The following is a 27,852-nucleotide window of genomic DNA, read 5'->3' as shown; positions in this document are numbered from 1 at the left end:
CAGCCCTTTTTGTAGTGGCAATGAATTGGAAATTGAGGGGAATGGCCATCAACTGGGGAATGGCTAAACAAGTTATGGTACATGATTAATATGGAATATTATTGTTCTATAAGGAACAATAAATGGTCAAAATCTGGAGAAGTATGGAATGACTTATGGGATCTGATACTAACTGAAGGGAGTGGAGCCAAGAAAACAATTTACTCATTGAGATTATGAGATGAACAACCTTTATGGAAGCAACCCCTCTCGGCAGTCCAGAGAGCCTGGACAACCATATTTGACAAATTATTGACTATATAATCCCCAACCAGAGGAAGAAAAACAAAACAAAAGAAAACACAGAAAAAAACACTCTTACAGAATCTAATGAACTCTTTATAAAAATTGTCTTTTATGTATCTCTTTCCCTTAATTCTAATTACTCATGCCAAAAACTACTAATTTATAAATATGTAACAAAATATGTATGTAAAATGCTAACTTGATTATTCCCCGCTGAGGGGAGGAGGATGGGAAGAGAAGGTGGAGGGAAATTTTGTAACTTGGAAATATGCAGGTAACCATGGATGAAAATAAATATATAAGTTTTTTAAAAAAGAAAAAAGAAATTAAATATAAGGCATTACAAAAAAAGTTCAAAGCCTGCTGCCAGTAATAAAATCTTTTTTAAATGACAGAAGACATTTCTTTTTAGAAATTGATTTGGGTTATATATTCAGGAACTGTATTTACAATCCCAAGTAAGTCTTTGACCATTTCTTCATCTATACTTAATTTCCTGTGATAAACATATGAAGCATAATGTTTCTACACCTGAAACTAATCAGTGATCTTATTTTAAACTTATTTTCAATTTTAACAGTTAATAGTAATATTCTCTCTCTCTCTCTCTCTCTCTCTCTCTATATATATATATATATATATATATATATGTATTCTTTACTTATATATGTATGTATATATTATAACATTTTCACCATTTAAAGATGCATTAATTATGAAATCCATCAAAAGAGTCATCTGACTTCTGATATACCAGGGGCAAGGTGGTGGGATCTGTCAAGTGGGTGCAGGAAATATGGGAATACAGGGTCTGTAGAGAATTTGAAAACTATTAAAATTAACTAAAAGTTAACAATGTCTTAATTTAACTACTTGAAAAAATCTTTTGAAAGTTTTTATGTCTGTTTGTGTGTCTCTGTATGTGTCTTTGTGTGTGTGTGTGTGTGTGTGTGTGTGTGTTGTAAGCAAATGCTCTGTGAGTACAGTGGTCCCCTGACACATATTATTGCTTCTGATAGAAAACTCTTAAGGTAATTTATTTCTCCACCAGTGGTCATTCAGACCATTTCAGAAAAGGATGGTTCAGACAACATGATATCACTTTAAAGGATTTATTGATTTTTCTTTGTCTAAACTCTAATAGAACGTTGTTAAAGCAATTGATCACAAAGTAGACAAGGCAATTCAGTATTTGAAGACATTTTTGTCCCTTTTATATTTAGATATGTTAGATAAATGCTAACTTCCCAATTGTGGCCCCCTTGAGATTAATATCAAGTTTTAAAACTCTAAATAAATGATTTAACTCTAGTTTTCATGGGCATGATTTCATTTTGCTGAAAGGCTCACTTCACTCTCCAAACTAGAAAAAAATTCAATGACTTCCAAAGGGACTAAAGACTTCAATGAGAGCTTTGCCCCAGTGTGGAAGGAAAAAGTTATCTATTGTTCAACTCAGTAGACAGAGAAATCCATTTCACTTCCTCAAAAGGGTAATGAGCCAATATTAAGCTTAGCCTGAATTTCACAATATTTGAAGTATCACAAATTATGATAGACCTCTCTTCCTTATAAATACACCTATTACTGGCTTGAATTTCTTAGAAAATCCAGTTCTTCAAAACATTATTTCCTTCCTGGTCTATTAACAACCTTAGAGTATGAGGAACCACACCTTCTCTTTCTCCATACACCTCTGTGAGATTAAGTATAAAAGGAAGGGGGAAAACTGTCTATTTTCATTTTCTAGCTTGAATCAAATAATCCTAAGACACTTAAACTCCTAATCATATTGCTTTTTCAAGACTTCCAATGATTTAGGTAACCTCTTAAACAAAACAGCCTTAATGTGTTCCAGGGAGAAATAATGAGATTTTTAGTTAGGACTATTTTAATGCACATGTAATAGATATTTCTTTGTATTCCTCTGTATAATGATACCATCTATTTCCTTCCTCTTCATCAAAGGACTTCACTGATTCACAATCAGATCTATGAAGGTCGATTTTTGTTCATCTAACCTTGGGGTATTCAATTATAAAATCAGAGAATATTAGAGCCGACAGAGCCCCAACAGATCACCAAGTTATAACTTCGTATTTTACTTCCACTAGATTGTCATGGAGTACTACTAGTATAAGAGATAACAAGATCCAGACAATAAGAAATCAGTTTTTGTCCTAAATTAAAGTAAATAGTCCTTGTTTTTTGTTCAAACTCCACAGTTCTTTCTTTGGATACAGTTGGTAATTCTGCATTGCAGACAGCCCCAAATTGTCCCTGATTGTTGCACTCATGGAATGAGCAAGTCCATCAAGGTTGATCATCACGCCCATGTTGCTATAGGGTGTACAGTGTTTTTCTGGTTCTGCTCATCTCACTCAGCATCATTTCATGCAAATCCCTCCAGGATTCCCTGAATTCCCAACCCTCCTGTTTCTAATAGAACAATAGTGTTCCATGACATACATATACCACAGTTTGCTAAGCCATTCCCCATTTGAAGGACATTTACTTGATTTTCAATTCTTTGACACCACAAACAGGGTTGCTATGAATATTTATGGACAAGTGATGTTTTTACCCTTTTTCAATAGCTCTCTTCAGGATGGATATATATATATAATATATATATATTATATATATAATATATTATATATATAATATATATATATTATATATATATATATATATATATATACCCAGTAGTGGTACTGCTAGATCAAAGGGTATGCACATTTTTGTTGCCCTTTGGGCATATTTCCAAATTTTACAGGAAAGGTTGGATGAGTTCACAGCTCCACCAACAATGTAATAGTGTCCCAGTTTTAATTCACATTTCTCTAATAAGTAATGATTAAAGCAATTTTTCCTATGACTATTGATTGCTTTCATTTCCTCATCTGTAAATTGCCTTTGCATATCCTTTGACCATTTGACAATTGGGAAATGGCCTTTGTTAAGAAAAAAATATGAGTCAGTTCTCTGTATATTTTAGAAATGAGTCCTTTGTCATAAACATTAGTTGTAAAGGTTGGGGAAACAATGTTTGCTTCTAGTATTTCTGACAAAGGACTCATTTCTAAAATATACAGAGAATTGAGTCAAATAAAAAAAATAACAAGCCATTTCCCAAATGACAAATGGTCAAAGGATATGCAAAGGTAATTTATAGATGAGGAAATCAAAACAATCCATAGTCATAGGAAAAATTGCTCTAAATCATTACTTATCAGAGAAATGCAAATTAAATGCTTCTCTGAGGTACCACTTCACACCTCTCAGACTGACCAATATGACCAGAAAGGATAATGTTCATTGTTGGAAGGGTTGTGGGAATGGGACACTATTTGGTAGAGCTGTGAACTCCTCTAACCTTCCTGGAGAGCAATTTGGAATTATACCCAAATGGCAACAAAAATGGTCATACCATTTGATCCAGCTATAGACTATTGTGTCTACACCAGGAAGAGAACATGAAAAAGCATAAAAACATCACTTGCACAAAATATATTCATAACAGCCCTGTTTGAGGTGGCAAAGAATTGGAAACTTAGGGGGATTTCCATCAACTGGGGAATGGCTTAATAAACTGTGGCATCTATATATGATAGAACACTTTTCTATTAGAAACCAGGAGGGATGGGAACTCAGGGAAGCCTGGAAGGATTTGCATGAACTGATACTGAGCCAGATGAGCAGATACAGAAGAACATTGTATACCCTAACAGCAACATGGGGGTGATGATCCGTCTTAATGGACTTGCTCATTCCATCAGTGCAACAATCAGGGACAATTTGGGGCTATGTGTGATGGAGAATAATATCTGTATCCAGAGAAAAAATTGTGGAGTTTGAACAAAGATCAGAGATTATTACCTTTAATTTAAAAATATTTATCTTATTTTGTAATTTTGCCATCTCTTATACTTTATTTTTCTTTTTTAAGGATATGATTTCTCTTTCATCACATTCAACTTAGATCAATGTAGAGCATGGAAACAATGTAAAGACTAACAGACTGCCTTCTGTTGGGGGGTGGGGTGAGGGAAAAGAGATTAGAGGAAAAATTGTAATATTCAAAATAAATAAAAATATATAACTTTAAAAAAAAGAAATTAAGGCCACTATACTGTATGTAAGGATCCTGCAGGAAATATTTATTTATAAAACCAGATACTATCATTATATGTGTTACATTTATGTTTTCTGTTAAATATTTTCAAATTAGATTTTCTATCTGGTTCAGTGCATATATACATTGAGGAATATTGAAAGCCATATTTGATATGTTTGATATGTATAATGTAGAAAAGTTCAGGGAGATCCATTATTAGAATAGTCTTGATTTGGTATTTTTTTTTCTGGTTGGGAATTAATGGGAATTGTAGAAAATTAGATAATAGTATTGGATGGTACTTGAAAGGTCATTATTGGCCAGCTCTTCCAAGTCTCAACATCTCCAACAACTATCATCTAAACCTACAAAATGGGAAAACTTTCATTCAAAAAGCAATCTATGCTATTTAAAAATCACATTATTCATTAAGAAACTTTGTCTTTATGTGGAGGAAACCTTTTCTCTTTACAATTTCCACTCATAGTACTTGTATACAGGACAAATTTGAAATAATATTTTTCACATAGTAACATTTCAAAAGTATGATGGAAACAATTGTATCTATCACTACTCTGCCTCAAGCTTTGTATTCTTCACTCTACAATCTCCATTTACTTGAATTCATTCTTTCATGACATAGTTTAAAGCTCTTCATGAGTTTAGCAAACTTCAGTAACCTCTTCAGGTTGTTAGCATCCTTTCTAAAATGATAATATTCATTTATTTTTTAAAAATATTTTTGAATAAAGGATATCAAATTCTTTTCCCCCAGAAGAAATCTATTCATTTATTTGTTTTTTTTCAAATTCCTACATAGTCTTATTGAAAAAGTAATCATAATCCATCTCCCCCCACCCAAGACAGAGAAACCACAAGAAAATATAGTGAGGGAAAAAAAGGTGCCCTTCAGTCTCCATTTAGATACCATCAGTTCTGTATTTGGAATGGATCACATTCTTTATAAATTCATCAGAGAAGTTGCATTAATATCCCCTCCCCACAGTTGTTCTTTCTAGCTATATTTCACTCGAACCTATTTCTCCCCACCTCCTCCCATTTATTCTTTTCTCTCTCTCCTTACACCCTCCCCTCCTCAAAAGTGTGGGTTGTATCTAATTACCTTATCCCAAGATCTTCCCTCTCTTCTATCACCTATACACCCCTCCCCTCCCCTGTCCCCTTTCTTCCATCCCTTTAGTCTCCATTTTTCCTCTAGGGTAAGATAGATTTCTATTGAGTGTGTATGTTATTTCCTCTCTGCATTACTTTTTATGGTAATCAAAGTTCATTCCTTTCCCTTTTTTTCACTCCATTGCAAGTTTATTCTTGGTTCTTTTTCCATGAAGGATCTTAGCCCATTCTACCTCTCCTTTTCCTTTCCCTCAGTGTATTCCTTTCTTGTCCATTGACTCCATCTTTAATGTATTATACCTTCATATTCAACTCCTTCCTGTGCCTTAACTATATATGCTCCTCTAACTGTCCTAATAAATAAGATTTATATGAGTATCATCAGTATCATCTAGCCATGCAGTACTTACAAGAAGCTCAACATTATTAAATCACTAATAATTTACCCTTTCTCATCCATCCTCTCTGTTTCCCCTGAGTAGTGTACTTTAAGATCAAACTTTCTGTTCAGCTCTAGTCCTTTCAATAGGAAAGTGTGAAAGTCCCCTATTTCATTGAATGTCATATCATTTTCCCTGAAGGTATGTTCAATTTTGTTGGATAGTTGAGTCTCAACTGAAATTCAAGTTCTTTTGTCCTCTGGAATATCATGTTCCAAGCCCTAGGAGTCCTCAATGTAGACACTATGATGATTTCAGATAAATTTCATTGTTAGCAGAGAGTATAATCCTGACTGTAGTTATATATTTGAATTGTTTCTTTCTCATAGCTTGTAATATTTTCTCCTTGACTTGGAAGTTCTGGGATTTGGCTACAATATTCCTGTGATTCCCTCAATTTCTATTTTACCCTCTACTTCTATGATATCAGGAAAATTTTCATGGATTATTTCTTTAGAAATGCAGTCATTTCCTGGTCATGAATTTCAGATAACCCAATAATTTTAAAATGAACTCTCCTGGATTGGTTTACCAGGTCAGTTATTTTCCAATGAGATATTGAACATTTCTTCTAGCTTTTCCTTCTTTTGGTTTTCTTTTATTGTTTCTTGATTTCTCACAAAGTCATGAGATTCCCTTAGCTCCATTCTACATTTGAAGGAATTATTTTTTCAAAGAGCTTTATTATCTCATTTTCCATCTGGTCATTTCGGCTTTTTAAGGTTTTTCTTCTCCTTACTGTGTTTTTGGACTGCTTTTTGCAGTTTTTTAAGATGTTATTTTCTTCAGCAATTTTGTTTCTCCTCCACCAAGTTGTTGATTTGGTTTTCATGACTGACTTGCATTGCTCTCATTTTGCTTCCCAATTTTTCCTCTACCTCCTTTACATGTTTTTCAAAGTCTTTTTTGTGCTCTTCCATAGCCTAAGACCAATTCATATTTTTCTTGGAGGCCTTGGATACAGAAATTTGGCCTTTGTCATCTTCTGAGAGTGTATTTTGATCATCCATGGGACCAAAATAATTGTCTATGGTTAGATTTTTTTCTTCTTTTTTACTTTACTCAATTCACCAGCTTATTATTTGAGTTTAACTTTTTATTAAAGTGGGGCTCTCCTTTCCCAAGATTTTGAGGACTTTTGCAGCTATTTACAGTAGCTTCAATTCCTCTAATATCTTATGAGAGACTCTAACTGTTCTCCTGGCTAATGCTCTGGTCTGTGGATGACCACAAGCATATCCCTGTGCTGTAGAACTGTGAGAGGGTACCTGTTCCACTATGACAGGATCTTTTTTCAGAAAGATTCCCTTTCTGAGCCTGGGATAAAAGTAATGGGCAAAGCAACAGCGTCCTGCCTCAGATATAGCAACATTTCAAAATGTTTAAAGAATATTACACCACCTACTGAAGACAGTAAAATGTAGAAATTACCTTAAAACAGAAAGAACTCTAGATTTATAGTTCACTAATAAATAAGGGAAGGCAGAGAACATCTGGCTCAGTTCTCTTATTTATCATGAGAAATGCAAGTTTCAAAAATAGCAATCTCCCCAGACCCCATTTCCATCCCTGGGCTGAGTGCTCTGGGAGCATCTGGAGGGTGGCTCTCTGCCAAGTGGCTCCCTAATTCTACTTCTGGTAGGGGGGATCAGGGCTTCCCTGAGGCCTGTTCTGGACTGGACTTTGCCCTCACTCTAGTATGGCAGTTTTCCCACTGACCTTACAAGTTGTCTTCAGCAATTCATGGGCTGAGTGTTCTAGAGACTGTGCCTGCTGACACAGGACACAGGCACCGCAGGGACCCAGGTATTCCAAGGGCTGTTCCAGGATAACTGGAGTCACTTTGCTCCTTCAGTTGGTATGTACTAGCTGCATTGTGTTCCTTTCTAATCCTGTTGGAACAGACCTTTCCCATGGATCTTCCAAGTCGTCTTGGGATGGAAAATTGTTTCACTCAGTTTTTCTGTGGGTTCTGCCAGTCTAAGATTTGGTTAAAATCATAACTTAAAGATATTTGGAGTGGTCTGGGGGAGAACTGATGGGATTTCCTTCTCTCTGCCATCTTGGCTCCAACCCACTAATATTCCTATCTTGAACTGAATGAATACCATTGTCATGTTATGGTTTAAATATGCAAGAGTACAGAATTAAGTTTTTTGGTTGTTATGTGATGTTGTTGACTCTTACTGATCTTATATCTTCCTAAAACCCTCAACTTTCTCACAAACTATTTTCATACTGTATCTCTCTTGATTATTACTTATACATTTTATTCTTTTACAAATCATATCACAGGGCTAAACCTTTGTACAACTTCTATGTGAGTTGCTTTTCTCTGGTATCATCATTGCCAGCAAATGTGTAACAACTTAAAATTAACTCCAATGGGAACAATTCTTTACATTCTTTCCAAAACATTTTCTATCAAGATATAGATTCTAACATATCGAGACTAGTGTCCATTCTTACTCTGTCATTCAGCACATTAGCTATACTTCCCAACTGTTTATAGATTTAATAAGCCTGCAAGTTAAAAGTTCATTCAATCATTGTGAGAAATTTTGAAAAGAATAACACAAAGACTCAAACACTTCATTGGAGACCTCGGTCTCTGAAAAAATTAGAAACAAGCAATTTACTGTCTTGATCCATTAATGGAACAAATTCCAAATCCATTTATATGAACTATTAAGTAACTTCATATTCCCTTTTTGTCCCTAAGACTACCATCAGAAATTCTGCCAAATATTTTGCTGAGCTCAAGTATAAATTGATCAGAGCATTTCTAGTATCAACTCATTTTAGTAATTATTAGAATTACTATGTCAACCAGATATGACCCATTCTTAATAAATGCAACATGTTGGATTACAGTGATCACAGCTTCCTATTCTCATTTTTAAATTAGTTTTGTGACACTAAGAATAACAGTCAGGATCACTGGCCTTGTATTTAAATAAAACATTTGATCTCCTATAATGCTATATCATACCTCTGGGTTTTAATTTTTTTGCTTGTTTGTTTTTGAAGAAGAGTTATCAAGGAGTGAAAAGGTTGTGATTTAGGTTGTTGAAACAAAGATATGCTTTCATGAAATCTTAGTTGCTTTGATATGTTGAAATGTTACATTTGGAAATTTGATAAAACAGGTCTATTTTTCTCATGTAAGAACCAGATGCTTTTTCAAACAGTCAACAATAGCACATTTGTTTCCTCTTTTACTGTATGTTTCTCAGAATATTCCTCAATAACTATTTCCTTTTTAATCTCATACTTCCTAGATTACCCTCCTTTCAAGCTATGTGTACTAAAATTACATTGATGATTCAACTAACAACAGCAAGTGAGATAAATAAAATATTTTTTATGTCAAAACACATTTCTCTTTTTCACACCAGGAAAGAAATATTACAACCATATTTCTTTCTAACTCCTCAATGGTTAATCTACCTTCAATATAAACTCTCAGTACCTACAAGGTGCAAAACACTGAGAATTTTTGATGAATTTTTCTAATACTTATAATATTGTAAAAGAAACACATCTGTGAAAATGTTAAGTGAATAAATAGATTTATTTTTAAAATCTCTCTAAGTTCAAGAAAACACATTGCTCCACATTGATTGGTAGAGTCATGGAAAATCTTAAAATATTCAAAAAATATTGTACCACCTACTGAAGCTAGTCAAAAGTGAAAATTAGCTTGAAACAGATAGAAGTCTAGATTTATAGTTCATTAATATATAAGGGAAGGCAGAAAACATCTGGCTCAGTTCTCTTATTTAACATGAGAAATGTTAGGTCCAGAAATATGACCTTAGTTAAGGTAACTTAGGAATCCAACAGCAGATTTGAAAGTAGAAATAAGTCTCCAGACTTCAAGTTCATTTTTTACCCCTATGTAAGATGATTTCAGATAAATTTCATAGTTAGAAGAGAGGGGGAAAAAAGCTTCCATTGGGAGGTGCAATAGTTCCAGGCATTCAATCTATGAAAAAAACAATTTTTTTAAGATTTTTTTTTTCCACAAGGCAGTGGGGTTAAGTGGCTTACCCAAGGCCACACAGCTAGGTAATTATTAAGTGTCTGAAGCTGGATTTGAACTCAGGTCTTCCTGAATCCAGGGCTGGTACTCTATTCACTGTGCCACCTAGCAGCTCTCAAGAAACAATTGTTAAGCACTCTCTACATGCAAAGTGCTATTCTTAATTCTTATGCTTTCAAGAGGACTTATCACTGGTTCTTAAAAAAGCACTTCTAATTTCCTATTCTATGGAGTGCCAATTCTTATTTGGATTTTGTGATGTTCTGAACTCCCTCAGATTTCCCATTTCTAAAAATGATAAATAAACTCATTTTCCCCCTTGAAGTGACACAGAGTTATTGTTCAGTTTTATCTATAAGTTAGGTAGACTTTGAAAGCTTGATACTGTAGATTCTAGCTGAAGTCCTAGTCACTTTCACCAGAACTAATGAAGTTTCTTAATCTGTGAAATTCCAAGTCATTCACCCTTTCAATCTTGCCTATTACTTACAAATCAATATTTATAAAGCACAGATTTGATCATGTCACTCTACCTGTCTTACCAAGCTCCAGTGAGTTTCTATTGCCTCTTACGACCAAATACACAGTTCTGCTTGGAATTTTAAAAGCTTTCATCATCTAGGATCCTGTCTTCCTTTCCAAGTTTATTTCAACTTATTCTCTTTCACACAATATGTCCAAGAACCAATTAAGTATCTGTTCTCCCTTCTTGCATAACATCACTTCTTTTTCCATATCTACAGTTTACTCCCTTCTCCTCTCTACCTTATGCAATCACAAATTTTCTTCCCCATTCTACCTCCAGCACAGTTTTTCCCAGACCGTCTCTATGCCTAGCATCCTCTCCCAAAATTTTTAAAATCTATTTTTTACTTATTATTTAGATTCCCCCCAGTAGAATATATGGTCCTAGAGTTAAAATTATTTCATTTCATCTTTGTTTTCTCACAACCTAGCACAGTGAAGTGATAGATATTTAAAAACACCTTTTCTTGTTGGATGAAAGGTTAATTTATGAATAAATTGCCCTCTAAAACTATTGGGTTGGAAGACCAGACAAACTCCCTTTTATCCTCACCAAAAGGCTGCTCACAGAAGTCATCTGTATTTACTATAAAAATAAAAGCAGAAAAATATGTAAGTCAAACTTGTCTAGCTGACATGGTCACCTGAAATTTATGGTTTCATTAATAAATAACCTTATTCATTCAGAGGCAACTTCTATACATGAATTATATTGATATATAATATGTATATATAATATAATTAATATATTTATATATAATATACATAAATATATATGAATGGATAAATAAATCTATACATGTATATATATAGACATACATACATATATATATATATATATATATATATATATATACATACATACACACATACAGTAAATTTAAATCCTCCTTTAACCCATAGATTTTCATCAGAAATAACACTGAAAGTGAGAGTTTGGAGATCTAGTTCCTTGACTTCATTTGCCAGTGTTTCCCTGTATAATGCTGTATAAACCATTTAAATAATCCAACCCTCAGCTTCTTGAATGCATAATTAATAGACTGAATGAGATCTCTTAGGTCACTTCCAGTTTAAACCATTTATAACTTTCATTATTGCATCTTCAGGCTTAAAATAAGATACAATTGAATTATCTCACTTAGAAAAAAAGAGGAGGCAGAAGAGGTATTTATTATTAAATATATAAATGTAAAAGATTATTGACTCTGAGTTCAAAGACCTAGATTAAATTCAACTTTTTTAACATTTAGTATCCATATTGTTTGACATAAAATTTTTGAAAGGCATAATATATGAGTAATTATTATTTTTATTAATTATGCTCAGGAAATAATTAATAAAAAGTATTATCTTGTGGCTGTCTCTCAAGAGCCAAAAATGGATAATGGAAGGCTATTGAAGCTTATATGCTCTTGGAAGACTGGGTCTATCTGACAGACAGCAGTCAACTCTTCTTTGCTAACAATTCATGAGAAGAATGAATATTATAATGAAAGCTGGATCTAATCTAATGAGAAGCTGGTAAATGTGGCTGATTATGTCACTCTTACTCCCAGACTACCTCCCCCAGCCTTAGGCAATCTAGAGAAAGTATCAACCTCCTCATACTCAAGTCTGAGTAGAGTATAATTGGTTTCCCATTTTGAGGTGTGCAAAAAATTGGAGAAAATTATCAATCCTAGTCTTCCAGGATTGATTAAACCAACAAGATCAGGGATGGGGAAGCTTTTTTCTTCCAAGGGCCATTTGGTTATTTATAACCTCATTTGTGACTCAAAAAAATTAACAACTTAAAAGTTAGCCTGCTATATTTAATCAATATTTAAGTAATTCACCCCTAAAAAAACTCAGAGATTAATTGAATTTCCAGTCTGATCTGCAGTTGCCTTGGTGACATTGGTCCAAATGATTTTTCAGTTCCCCACCCCTGAATCAGAACATGAGGAAATAAGAAGGGGAAATTCCCGGATCTCGTCAAAATTAATTGATTACTATTATAAAAGAGAAACAATTATTTCTCTTTACCTTGAGTAAGTCAATTCATCTTTAGGAGTTTAAGCTTCCTCGTCTATCAAATGAGGGATTTGGACTAGATAGTCCCTAGGGGTCCTTCTATTTCTATATTTTTTATGAGGCCACTATAGTAGGATGAAAGTCAATGGACTTTTTTCCTAACTATTTTTTCAATTTATCATCCAGTTTTTACATTAATATAAAAATATACAAATGAATAACAACCCAATTTAAAAGAAAATAATATTGCAAGGGGTAGAAGGAATAGGCTTTACTTATTTTTTGTTGGTTCACTATATATTCATGTGTATATATCTATACATATACATATATATATATATATATATATATATATATATATATATATCTTTGCTAAGTACCTCACATATTATGATTCCTCAAGAAATACTAAACAAAAGAGGTATACCAATGAGGAGATATAAGAGTTACTAAAAATACAGGATCATGATTAAAATAAAACATTCAATGTCCTCCCAAATTATTTATCTGAGAATTGTGAGGTCATTGAATATTCTAAAACTTGCTGGCCACTTCAGACAGGATAAAGATAAAGAGCTGCTAAGAAATATAATAAAAATACCAAATAACAAAAATTTAAGTAATTACAGATGCAAATTCAAACCAGATGTTAAAATCCAAATGAATATTATGGGTGAAATGAGAAATGTTATATTTAATGGGAGAGAGAGAGAGAGAGAGAGAGAGAGAGAGAGAGAGAGAGAAGATACATTTTCAAAAGTCTAAATGGAAATATTTACATGATTTAAAAATTAAATTTGAGTAACATTTATTACCTAATATCAACTAGGTTTGCTATGAGAGGTAAATGAACTCTCTCCTTCTAGAGAACAGTCTCTAATAACAAAGAATTTTAAAGAGTAGAAAAAATTTTTTTAAAAAAAATTCATTTAAGGGCAACTAGTGATACACTGGACAGAGCATCAGCCCTGGAGTCAGGAATACCTGAGCTGAAATCCAGCCTCAGACACTTAATAATTACCTAGCTGTGTGGCCTTGGGCAAGCCACTTAGTCACATTTGCCTTGCAAAAACCTAAAAAAAGATTCATTTAAAGGGGGCACTTAGGTGGCACAGTGGATAGAGTACTCAGGAGGACCTGAGTTCAAATTTGACCTCAGATACTTAATAATTACCTAGCTGCGTGGCCTTGAGCAAGTCACTTAACCCCTCTGCCTTCCAAAACAATCATTTAAGGTCACCAACATGCAAAAAGTCATTAATTTTTAGTGTATTTGTCATCCATAGACTCCACCTATATACCTCTTCACTTCCCCCCACCCCTGAAGTATAAGAATTACAATAACAAAAACAATTCTGCCTCTTTCATGTATTAAGGTGACTTATCTCCTTGGTTAGTGCTAGATTAAATAATTCCAAGTTCATTTCATTTCTATTCACTCATATCCACCCTGCTGGAAAAGGATTGAACAATTAATGAATTGCTAGATAAAAGTCCTGATTTTAAAGGAAAGAAGAGTCAGAAATGATTGGAAATTTTAAGGTCACCTAGTCAAAGTACTTCATTTTCCAGATGAAGAAACTGAGAGGTTAAATGATTTGCTAAACGTAAGCAGAGAGTCAACATAGGATCGGATTTAAATCTGATTTCAGTTCCAAGTATCTTTGCATTACTTACTGTGATCAATGAAAATTAATAATAATAATAATAATAACAATAATAGATATCTATTAAAAACACCTTCCTCATTCAAAAAAGAATATATCCAAATATGTGTATGTATGAATTTGTGTGTATATGCATTTCTGTTTGTATATATCAATGTTTATGGAAAATAGGTTAATCTGTGTGGAAATAGTCTTACAACATATAGACTTCATTTCAGTGAGAAAATAAAGGTTAACAATAAGCTGTAAGCTGAATGGTCCTGATTCATGTAATATAAATACAAGTTCAGCTAGTGGTACAAAGGCTCAAGAGCCAAGACTGTAGTCAAGAAAGCTAATCTTTCTGAGTTCAAATACTGCCTCTGACAATTAATAGTTGTGTGACCATGAACAAATCACGTAACCCTGCTTGCCTCAGTTTCCCTGTTTGTAAAACAAGCTGGAGAAGGAAATGGCAGATCACTCTTATATCTTGTAAAGTAAAGTCAAATGGGGTCACGCAGCATCGGACAATCCTGAAAACAACAGACTGAACAATCAAAAATACTTTACTTATTAGTATTTGACAAAAACATTTATGTTCAAGATTAGAACCAAAAGAACTTCCATGACCAACATTCAAATATACTTACCCAATAAAATATAAATAAGAGTTTTTAAAAATTAAGTCATGTTGATTTCTCATCAACATTGGAGGCTTGTGTGATAGGAAAAATGAAAAAAAAGATTTTTTTCAGTTCTACTAGAAATAACAGAAAGTTAACACTTAAGGATTTAGCAATGCAAATAAAAGGACAAAACTGCAAGCAGTCAGCACCTCTTGAATACCTAGAATGACACAAACAAAAGACCTGAATTATATCCTAAAATCTAAATATCAACATTAATCATTAACTTAACAGATAATATTAACTTCTGCATTTCACAAGTGTGATTATGTATATTTATAAACATATATGTCTATGTGTTAGAGAGTTTAACTATTATCCTAAAAATAGAATATTTTTCACACTCAAAAATGTGAATCAAAATTGATCAAACATAATAGTGATTCCTAAGAAATTTACACAAGATGATACACATGATAACCAAAATATGGGTGATGAAAATCTTTTAAAATGGAGACAGCTAGAAGCAGTAATCAAAGTCTTGTGGGAACAACATGAATTCTAAATTATTCTCAAAGTCTTAGTGAATTGGAAGCATTTCAAAATGAAATAGGAACTTGTTATGTGTTCAACCCCATGATATCCTAACTATTCTTTGAGTTGTAGTATCTCTTAAAGTATGCCCCCAAAGTTTTAGTTCATTTTAAAAATATTAAATCTTCAAAAATTTGAAGACTTTCATCTATATCTTTTCTATAATCCTATTTTAGACAGCTAATTTTAAAGATGCTGTTAATGAACTTACATTAGATGAACATATAAACTATTATTTAGATAATTACAAGAGCAAATAGGTGATGTAGTAGTTAGAGACTGAACCTGAATTGAGGAAGACGTGAGTTCAAATATGCCCTCAGACACTAGCTGAATGATTCAGGATAATTCACTTAACCCTGTCTGTCTTGCATCCAGGGCAATTCCAATCTACCTGACCATTGGACCCAGATGGCTCTCGAGGATAAAGTGAGACTGGTGACTTGGTACAGCGTGCTTGTTATGGCATCACCTCACCATCATGGTGATCTTTAAGAATGAAGATGAGATATCATTTTCAATTATAAAAAAAAATAAGCCTATATACATTTATGTCATTGACCATACAATGTTGAATATAAATTGACCATATAATGCTGAATATAAATGAACAATATATAACATGAGAGTGGTTTTTTTCTCAAAAAGAGCTTCTTTCTCAGATTTTTGAAGAGTTGAAATAATAATTGAAATAGAAATTCCTAACTCTATAACAGTTTTTTTGATAGTGTAGTCATTTTCAGTCTTTGTGACCCCATTGTCAATGATTCTGGAGTGGTGTTCCATTTTTCTCTCCAGCTCATTTCACAGATGAGGAAACCGAGGCATTCAACTCCTGACCAAGGTCAAGGAGTTAGTAAGAGTCTTAGGCTGGATTTGAACTAAGAAATCAGTTTACCTGTTTCTAAACTCAGTGCTCTATTTATTTATTGTGCTACCGAGCTATAATTATTAGGTAGATTTAATTAGGGTTCATATTTCTCTTTTCAGTACTGAGAATTCTTGATTTGAAAAATCTCATGAAAACTGTGAATCTTTGATTCATTTGTAATTATATCCCATCTTAGAGAGTTGTTATGGATACCATCTATAAATTAGCCAAACAGCATTTAATAAATACTGATGGAACCAGTGATTTAACTATTTTGGTGTTACTGTATACATTCTGAGATTCTACTCTGTGACACCATTATTTGCCTCCAATTCCCATATATACATCTATACTCCCACCCCTGCCCCATATCAAATTATTCTTAGTCATACATCTAAGTATAGGTTCAGTGACAAACCTGAAGTCAGATATTCCAGTCGCCTAGACAAGCCATTTTTCCATCATTCCATGTGTTTCTATTTATATATGTTGTAATTGTTCAGTTATTACAGGCATGCCAGAGTCTTTATCAATCTATCTGGAATTTTTAGTAAAGATAAACAAGTGGTTTATAATTTTTTTCTTTAGTTAATTTAGCATATGCGGAAACTGAGGAAAATAGTTTTAAATTACTTGCCTTAGGGTCACATAATCAATTAAGAATTTGAACTGTTTTTGGAATCAAATCTTCCTGACTCCAGTGATCTATCCAAAAAGCCACCTAGTTGCCATGCCATGGCATGGTATAAATAAAGAATCTATCTTTTGCCTTTATTACAAGGCAATGGGGTTAAGTGACTTGCCCAAGGCCACACAGCTAGGTAATTATTAAGTGTCTGAGCCCGGATTTGAAATCAGGTACTCCTGACTCCCGGGCCGGTGCTCTATCCACTGCACCACCTAGCCACCCCTAAAGAATCTATCTTATTAGGACAGTCAAATAATTTAATCTTGCCTTGTGGGAATTTCTTATGTGGCAATTGTCAATGACTTTGGCATTTTGGCAGACATACACGAGAATCTCAGAGATCGTAAATACCATAAAAGGTATATGGTTTGACCCAACTCAACACAGGAATCACTTTTATTTTCTCAGTGACTGGCAGTCCTCTCCTTGTTTATGATCATGTTTCTCAGGAAACTGAATCCTTATGAAGACATATATTCTAGATTTCTGCCAGCTTTGTGCTATTCTTTGCTTTATAACCAATGTTTCTTCAGTACTCTAATGTGCTAAGTACAATCTGTAATATATTCATTAATTATGCTCCTTTGTTATGGGTCATCAATACTCCATTAAGGCATACATTAAAAAAAGTAATCAATGTATTCTTGGAGTAGAGCATTTATCTCATTAATCCTATATTGTTTTCTATTGGTTTCTTTACATAGGGTTAGTTATGGCTAAATTTATTTTGTTACTTGATAATCCTGGATTTTAGTAATCTTATTTTTTCCTATATAGTTAAAACTCTTTGAAACCAGGCAAGGTCTAGTGGATAAATCCCTAAATTTGCAGAGAAGAGGAATTGACTTCATAACTTGCCTGATATTATCTGTGTGACCAGCACTTCTGGTGAATTTCAATCCCTTTTATATATGAAATTGGAATATGAAATAATCATAATATTAGTACCTAACTTAAGGGTTGTTGTAAAGGGATCATTAGTATATGGCACTTGGAAAATCTTAAAATACTTGATGATGATGTTCAGGCACATATTCTTTTTCATACCTCACCCAGGACTAAGCACAACATCTTGTCTAGAGGTGTTTTTCAAAGATTATTCATCTAATTGAATTACATTAGTCTTGATGATTCTTTGGAGATTACAGGAATCCAACAATATTAACTTACAGGCTTATTTCATTTTCTTAAAAATATAAAGAAATTTTGGTTTTCAGTATTGGCCATGAAATAATTGATAAATATGATAAATGAGATATTGGATGTGGCAATGTACCTTATCTAGTCTGTGAAGTATTAGAATCCACTTGGGCTAAAAATTATCTCATAGAGGCCAGCCAAAAATGGTGATATGAATGACTGGACTGAATATGTGGACCGAGATGGAAATGTAAGCACAGATCATTCAGTTAAATCAGGTTTCTGTGGATATAGGATTTTCTAGAGAAGAATGACGATAGGGCAGGATACAAAATGTGGAAATTGTTTATATTTATTTTTGTTTGGGGACTCCAACAAATCTCACTATATTATTATTTCTTCATAAAATAATAAAATCAAATCTCTTTTGTACTGTTTTTATTTATGCTATATTCTTTTCACTTTTCCAGTCATATCAATGTTAATCTTCCTATGAGGGAAACATTTTGTCAATGTGAGAAAAAAAAAACAATTTCTTTAGATCATCTCCTCTTCCTTCAAACTGAAGTAGGAAATAAAACCCTATTTGAATTATAACATCCACTTCTTCCTTCAGACTAAAATTCTTAAATTGTTTCAATTTACACTCATCAATTTAATTCATACTATTCTGTTCAAATATCAGGTATATTTCTATTTGGGAACTTCTTTTTCTCCCTTTAGCTAAGTTATTTGCAATCCCGCTATGTCTCCTGAAATCTGTGCTTCTTTAATTTCAGACCTAACTCTTGATTTCTATCATATGATTATTTCTTAGTTGAGGCACTTAGGTAAATGTTGCTATTTAAAGACTTGGCTAAATTCATATGGGAATGCATGGTCCTAGATTGCTGCCAAACTCATAAGAAATCAAAATTAGTAAATCTGAAACACCCAAGTATGAATTTACATACTTTTCAAAATAGAGATGAGTTGATTTCAAAGCATATCTATTTCCCTAATCCCTTATGTCTCAATGATTCTTTTCTTCATCAGACCTCATGCTGGACTTTGTGTCATATCTCTCTATTGCCATTAATTAAAAAAATAAGTAAAAGAAACTATCATAGCTTTTTGCATTCTTACTTATCACTTGGACTCTTAACTTTCACAATAATAGGAACTGTGGAATCTTTAATTGTTTTATCTCCTTAGGTGATTAGCATAGAGTGCTATAGAAAATAGTACTTAATAGTTGTTTAAATTGAATTAGATGTCATAACTTCAAAACCTCACAATATAGAATGTAAACTGACATGTTTATTGGATGTCCCCAAAACCTAGTACAATTTTAAACTTATTAATGCTTAACCAGGGCTTTAAACTGTACAAAGAACTTTGTATACATTTTGTCATAGGAGTTTTATACCATTTGTCTGATATAGCTACTACTGGAATTATCTCATTCATTTTGTAGATAAAAAAGCAAACTTCCAAGAAGTTATACGACTTGTTAATCATCACACAGTTAATAAATATGAGGAGCAGAGTTCAGTGTTTGGTGCTCTATCCATTATACCTCAGACTACTCAGAAGATTGGTCATTTATTCCCTATCTTTTTAATGTATTCTATATTTCTGAATTCATCTTATAGCAAAATTGGTGCAATAGCTAGAGAGCTGGGTGAGAGAGTATGGATTGGAATTTCCCGACATGGGACTTTGGAAAAGTTCTGTTATTAACCTCTGACTTTTTGCTTCTTCATCTTCAAAATGAAGAGGTGGGACTAAAGACCTGTAGTCCCTTCCAACTAAATTTTTCAGCCCATTATCTTTGAAAATATTATATGTTCTATGTTCAAAATGTATTCCTTAACATTAAAGCCCAACCTCTTCTTCAAGATTCAGCTACGAAAGATCACGTCCTTTGTTCTAGCCAGCCATGAATCATTATCTCCTTTGCTTGACCTCATAAGACTTTTTATTTATAATATGCATTAATGGTTATCTAATGCATTGTGTTTCTCTGGGCATATATCTTTTCACATTCACTATAATATAAACTATCCTGGATTAGACATCATCTCTTTACTTTCTTTATGGCTCTCCCATCACTGAGCACCAAGCCTTCATCATACATAAGGGGCATGGAAGAGAGTACAGAAACAAAGAAAGTGCCAGTTCTGCAAATGTGATATTGGAAGAAAATCTCCTTAGCAACTCCCACAGAAACAGATGAAATGGAGTGCCTTGTTTGGAAGTATACCAGGTGTCAAGTATGCTTCGAAGTTGGAATGATCTCCAAGAAAATTCATTTTTCAACCTCATAAGGAACTGCGCTCTCAAGACTTTGCCAAGCGCCATTCCTCTTCCAATTAGCAATCACTTAACAATGAGGAGGAGCTTAAGTTGCCATCCTCTCATGCTGATTTTGAAGAACTCTTCCAAAGCACTGAGGTTACTGGGTATATACTGTATTTTTAGAATGCAATTGCATCCCTTACCTCTTTACTCTGTCACTCAACAGTGTGAAAGGATGATTTCAGATATTTCTGTTTTAAAATATATCTATAAATCATTTGAAATAAAAGCAGTCCCTGAGGTTCATGTTTTTTCTCACCCAGTGGTAACAGTTCCAACACTCTCTTCAAAGTATGAACTCCCAGCTAATAGTCTGAGTGGAGCAATGATGTCAATAGGAGAAAAAAACATTTCTGTACAAAAATTTAAGAGATAATAGACACAAGTATGACTACTCCCTCCCCACTACCTACCCCTGGCTCGTAACAGAAGAATAAGTAAAATTGGATTAATAAGAATTTGCAAAGTTGGATGTCATGGATTAGTTTGAATAGTTTTCGTTAGCTAAGGAACATACAGGAAAAAAATACACATCTTATTTAATTGAAAAATTCTCTAAAATATCCTAGCTTACTATCTTTGTTTTGGCTTTAGTAATCTCTGTTTAGTGGACATGATAATGACTAGGGGTTCTATCATGCCTTCGTGGCATCATTCTGAACTTCTAAACTCTCTTCATTTGGAACAGTAGGTATAGACAATATAGAACATTAGATTGACTATCTACTAACACAAAGACATAACTGGGAAGTTGATAATTGAAATTCACCCAAGGCAGCAGATTGTTTTCTTACCATTTAATTCTTTTCCCTTGAACAAAAGTTCAGAAAAGAATTCCAGTTAAAAGAGAGCAAATCAGTAAATTGTCCTACTATTTAAGGTTTTTGATTCTCTTTTTATTATACATGTAAAAAGAATCTTTGTCATGTGCTGATAGTGTGTATGTGTGTGCAAACAAATATATAAGTATATATGTTTATTTATGCTTATATACATACATCCACATATTTAATGTGAGTATATGCACCATAAAACTGTATACATACACACACACACACACCTCTCCCCAAGTACATGCAGATATTTGCCTAAGGACATGTGTACAAATATACATAGGAACATGTATATATGAATACACATGTATTTATTCCCCGGGGGTTAAAGTGTTCCATTTTATAAAGAACAAATATTGCTCTGCAAAATGAATATTTTCTCATCAGGAATATTACCTTAACTGTCATTCATTCTTTTTTGACTATGCAGTTCTATAAATTCTCCATAGAGGATATATTGCAAATACTAGAAGTCTCATGGATCAGTGGTAATGGCAATTCACTTGGAGTCAAAAAGACATATGTTCAATTCTGTCTCAGACATTTCTTATTTGTATGATGGCAGAAAAGTCATTTAAATTATCTGCACATCAGTTTCTTCATTTCTAAAATGGTGTATGTTGATGCAATCACCTTTTAAGTTTTCTTCCAGCTCTAAATTTATTATCATATGAGCCATGAAATATTTGAGTTGTCCATTTGTTATCCTTCATTGTATTCATGCATAGCTTAGATGGTACAATGTATACAATGTTGGGTCTGAAATCAGGAAGATACATCTTCCCAAATTCAAATCTGATCAGACACTCACTAGCTCTGTGACCCCAGGCAACTTACTGAACCCTATTTAATCTCAATTCCCTCATTTGTAAAATGATATGGAGAAGAAAATGGCAAGCAGCTCTGGTCACTTTTTCAAGAAAACAGTAAATGTGCTCATGAAGAGCTGGACTTGATGACAAATGGCTAAACAGTAAAATATTATCAATATGTTTGGTTCATATTTTTCTACTTATTAATGAGTAATTTGTTGAAATACAAAGATAGAAGGTGTCATAGAACTTATAGTCTATTATCCATACGCATCCTTGATGCTATCTGCTGTTTTATTCCTTTTGCACAACATCATTTGTAATGTGCTTTATCCTATTTTTTATTCTTCCATTTTTATTTTGTGAGGTTTGTGACCAATTCTTTTAATTTTATGAGGTTGAATGCTTACAGCCATATCACATCAACAAGAATATATTAATCCTTTAAAAATGAGGACAAGAAACATCTTAAGAATCACTGAAGGAGATAAAAGATTCCCAGATACAATCCAGTATGCTTTCTTCCTCTTGCTCAATTGTCCATCTGTGATGGTTGCTCATGATTTGTAAGCAATGGACGAAAATAGTATAACAGTACCTCAACTCATTTTATCACCAGAAATAGGCACTCTTTGCTCATATTTCACCATGTGGATAGTCAGGTGGAATTTTTTCAGGAACTAGAACTGTCACTATATCCTCCTAGGTGTGTAGGGCTGGATACTATCAATAAATGTCATGCTAAGCCTAGAGTATTGAGGCAATGTTTTTGGTCAAAAGGAGTCAATCCCCACTTTATTCTTTCAACTAGTCATCCTCCATGATAAGGATTTTATATGAAGTAAATAATTTTTACAACCTTCTCATAATTCGAGCTATTAAAATATGATGAGCTCCTATTGGAGATAGTGATTCCTCCCTCCTTAAAAAGACTGAGACGGGGGAAGCTAGGTGGCTCAATGGATAGAGCACCGGCCCTGGAGTCAGGAGTACCTGAGTTCAAATCCGGCCTCAGACATTTAATAATTGCCTAGCTGTGTGGCCCTGGGCAAGCCCCTAACCCGATCTGGCTTGCAAAACCTATAAAAAAAGATTGAGATAGGTTGGGATTTATAATAGGAGGAATAATTTTACAAATAAGACAAAATATTGAATGATTCCAGATGTTCTTTTTAACTTTAAGATTTTTTTGTCAGACTACATTTAAATACATTGATTTGAGAAACAGTTTAGGTTAAAATTTATTGGGCTTAACATGTCCAGAGTATATTTGGGTAGAAATATACAAAAAAAATTACAGTCCAACTTTAGTTTATCAACTATAACATCCTTTATCCCATGTAAGATGTATTTCTCATAGAATAGAATTTAAAGGAGGAAGGAACCATAGAGATCCAATCTAATTCACTTATTTTGTGAATAAAGAAAGACTCTTGGGGGGGGGAGTGTAAAATAGTTTTGTTCATACTACTCCATTGGGAAGCAGCGGAGCTTGTCCTCAGATCTAGGTGCTTTGAAATCACCTTCTTACCATTCACATTCGATGGTATGCTAACACTTCTTCACATTGCAAGACTTAAAAACTTAACACAATTTTGAAGACAACCAATAATTTATGTTTTAATTAGCAATAAATGGCATCATAGATAGAGAATTGGCACTTCACTCAAGAAAACTTGATTTAAATTTAACCTCAGACTCTTACCATTTCTAGGCCACTGGGAAACTTTCCTCAACTATAAATGGGTTTAAAAGAATTATCTAGGATATAATTTTGAGAGTACAAATTAAGATAACATTTATAAACCACATCACAGTGTTCCTGGCTGTAGACACTTAATGAATGGCTGTTTCATTTCCATTTGTCTTTCCCTGTCCACCAGTGAATATTTATCAGATGTCAATCATATCTAAAAGAAATCAGAAATTTACACATTTCAACATAGAAAAAGAAGTACAAATAAAGATCAATAAAAATATGAATCATCTTATTCATCTATGATATTTGGATCATACTACTGACATAACCTAAAATCAAAGCAAAAATAAAATAAAAGTAAAATAGTAAAATATCTTTTCCCTTGGCATTTATTTTTGGTTTGTGTTGTGTCATAGCAAATGTGTGACAATGAAAAAAAAAACCTGAAATTTTAAGCCTTTAATACTCCCAAAGCACAACAGCCCATGTCTATTTTTCTCCCTAGATTGCTAACATGAAATAAAAATAGAGCCATTTTTCATTCTACCCAGTACACATTTCCTCACTTCTAAAAGTTCAATATTTTATCTTCTACTTTATGCATTTTATGCCATTATCTTGTTTAATACCCTCTTAAGTACAGCCAATCTAAAGAGATTATGATCACCAGTCCCTGAATGTTCAACATTGCCATGTAATTCATTGCACCCAGTTCATTTCCTAGCCAGAAGCTTCAAAGAGAATTTGGATACTGAAAAAAATGAGGAAAGCTACACAAAATAACTCCATCTCTAAGTCTTTGTTCTACTCAGTATTTTCATTTTCAGTCTCTCTTTTCACCCTCTCCCTGTTTTCTTCTCCCCTTACCCTTTTATTCCTTATTTTATCCAGTTCTCTAAAAGTACCTCCCTTACCTATTCATTGCTAATCTTAATCTATAGACTCCTAGAAGTCCTTTTTCAACCTCATGCCCAGTTTTCTCTATCCAAATGTGAGCAAATTTCAAATAATATCATTCACCTCATCTATTTCCTCTATATGTGCCCTTTCTTTGATGGAGTCATGAAATAATGTTTCCTTTTAACATTTTCCTTATCCAATTTTGCTTTTAGAAACACCTAATCAGAAAGAATTTAGTCTCAAGTTTTCTTTCAAGCTATGTTGATAATGAAAAGCTTTAAGAATATCATAACTATTCATTATCATATTACTAATATTAATAATACCTTCAAATATAAGTTAAGGGTTACCTTTATCATTGTTTTATAAATAGTCTTTTATAGTTTTCTTACAGTTCTTTTTTTATTTTTAGATAAAACTTTCCATTGAGTTCTACACCTTTTGTAACAAATATCCAAAAGTCTTTGAGTTAATCAAATATCCTGTTTTTCATTCTGTATTAAACAATATTGATGGCTAAATTATTCTTAGATAAAACTTAAAGCTTCAACTCCACTGAAGCTTTGTTTGGAGAGACACTAAGATCCTGAGACATTTTCCAAATGGATTTGGCTTCTCCAATGCCATACATAAATATTGTACAATGGGAACAGTACTGGGTATATAATCAAAGAACTGGGCTCCAATTACAAATTTAATATTGGATCCTTATGAATTCTTAGAGAAATAATTTCTTTTGAGGCCTCAAATTTCTAATTTTTAAAATAAAGTGGATGGAAGTACCATATGATTCTTTGAATAAGAACAGCTAAGTCATTCATTCACTCATTTATTGATTTGTTTATTTGTTTATTTTTGAAAAGAAGTAGGGTTAAGTGATTTGCCCAAGGCCACACAGCTAGGTAATTATTAAGTGTCTGAGAATGGATTTGAACTCAGGTCCTCCTGACTCCAGGGCCTGTGATTTATAACTATGCCACCTAGCTGCCCCTAAGTCATTTATTTAAAAAAAAAAAGGAAGAAAAACATTGAGTTGTAGATGGAAGGAAAGATAGGGTTCAATGAAGATTCAGTTTCCCTGAAATGGAAGTGAAACTATGAACAATCAAATGGCACAGTAGACAAACCGCTGGCACTGGAATCAGAAGGACCTGAGTACAAATCTATACTCAGACTCATACTAGTTGTGTGATCCTGGGCAAGTCACTTAACCAAATTGTCTCATTTTTCTCATCTGGAAATTGAAGTAGTGAAGGAAATGACAAACTACTTCAATATCTTTGTCAAGAAGACCTCAGCTGGGGTCACAAAGTGTCAGACACAATTGAATCAATTGAGCAATCACAAAATTGGAACTATGAATTAGCTTAGTCATCCTTGAAAGTAAATAGGAATTACGTAAAGAATGAACTAAAATGTTCATACCCTTGATTCAGGCATATACCCCGTGAAGAGCAAAGACAATCAAACAAGTCACATACATACATACATATATACACATGAAAATCAATGACAAGCTAAAGAGCCCTAAATATATATATATATATATATATATATATATGTATATGTATATATATATATATATATATATATATAATTATTTTATCCAAAAATTTAAATTTAAACTATGGTAAGTACGTTGCATATGTCTAAACAAGGAAATACATATATCTATATGATTATAATATACACATATATTTATATATGCACATATATGTAAAATATACACATAAATGAATATATATATTTATGCATATATGGTAATTGGTATAAATGTTTTAAATAGAATGAAAAGAATGATATACAAATAGTGAATATTAAAAGAACACTCACCAAATTAAAGTGAATGCTGCTAATTTTAAAGACAAAGTAGAGCTCCCAAGAAGAGAGATCAGAAGATTCTTTTACCAGGTTTTTTCAAAGGTGAATACATAAGTAGAATTTCTATGCTTCTCTCTGACTTTTTAAATTACTTTTGCAAAACAGTTTTTCATCCTCTCCATTTTAAATCTGTATTATTAGGAATAATTTTTGGTGGGCATGTTGAGAGGAATATAGTGGAAAATATAATGTAAAACCAAAAATAATCAGTACAATTATTTTATAGGGCAAAGTATTATGGAAGTCAATGAGTAAACCCATTGCCTTAGGCATAGATGATCAATACTCAGGGCTTACAAGTTATATAAAATGATCACGAGGTTATCTAAGCTATACATATCCACTGTTGATTTTGCTTTTCAAAGACAACCGATCACAGCAGTAACTTCCAATTTTTCTGCACTCTTGATAATAATATTCTATTATACAATGATTTCATTTCATCAAACTGAAGTAGTCTTCCCTTCTAATAAGGTGTCATTATTCTTAAACTGCCGTCACCAGGTTGCCATGAACTGGTTAAGTACATTTAGTCTCTAATGGAAGGGAACATCAGTGCTATTCTGTGTCTGTGAGCTTTTATTCATTATGAAATTTATTTCCATTAGTGACAAATTAGTAATTGGTCTCCCTGATCATCTTTTTAGGCTTTTGTTTGTTTCAATCTTTTTCATACCCATTTATTTACTTGCATTTTTAAATAATATAACAAAAATATTTCCATATAAATGTTAGAAAATTAAGACAGTGAAAATGTACAGAGTTTGATATTTGTTTTCCATTGGTTTCAAAATTCTGGCCTTCAGTCCACAGATGGTCCCAATTCAAAGGTGGGGGGCAGGAAAGTAAGCAAACATTTGGATGACGTTGCTTGGCATGACAGGCATTTTATGGAATGAAGGTTCCTGGGATATCTTACAGTTTCTCAACTTAGAAGGAAATAATTTGAGACTCATAGTGGTAAAATAACAAGTTAAGGTCACACAGTTTATTTTGTGTTCCAACCCAAGTTGATAGAAAGCTGAATTAAATAATACCTTTGGAAAGACAATGAAATTCAATTCCTTTATCCTACTGTCGAATCAGAAACTGAATCATCTTTCATTTAGAAATGTTTTCGTTTGAGCATTTCTTCTTTGCTTATGCTAATAACATAGATACAGGAGGTTTTTTTTTTTTCCTTTGTGTGGGCACATTTGGTCATTGGATATGGATCTGGTATATGCAATTAAATTAATTTTCGTAATTACTTTGAAT

At 33.0% G+C, this 27,852-nt stretch overlaps 1 long non-coding RNA gene across 1 annotated transcript in view; it reads left to right on the top strand.

Moving 5' to 3' along the window:
• Window positions 1-7,729: 7,729 nt before the first annotated feature.
• The window catches only part of LOC141518404 (uncharacterized), a 121,554-nt gene continuing 101,431 nt past the window's right edge, over window positions 7,730-27,852 (top strand). Inside the window, exon 1 of the long non-coding RNA XR_012477183.1 lies at window positions 7,730-7,834. This is a non-coding gene — a long non-coding RNA (uncharacterized LOC141518404). The remainder of the gene's footprint in view (window positions 7,835-27,852) is intronic.

The sequence above is a fragment of the Macrotis lagotis genome, chromosome 3 (genome assembly GCF_037893015.1).
Source record: "Macrotis lagotis isolate mMagLag1 chromosome 3, bilby.v1.9.chrom.fasta, whole genome shotgun sequence".
In the NCBI taxonomy this organism is placed as follows: Eukaryota; Metazoa; Chordata; class Mammalia; order Peramelemorphia; family Peramelidae; genus Macrotis; species Macrotis lagotis.
The sequence above is the reverse complement of the archived record's forward strand: the minus strand, read 5'-3'. Positions and strand labels throughout refer to the sequence as shown.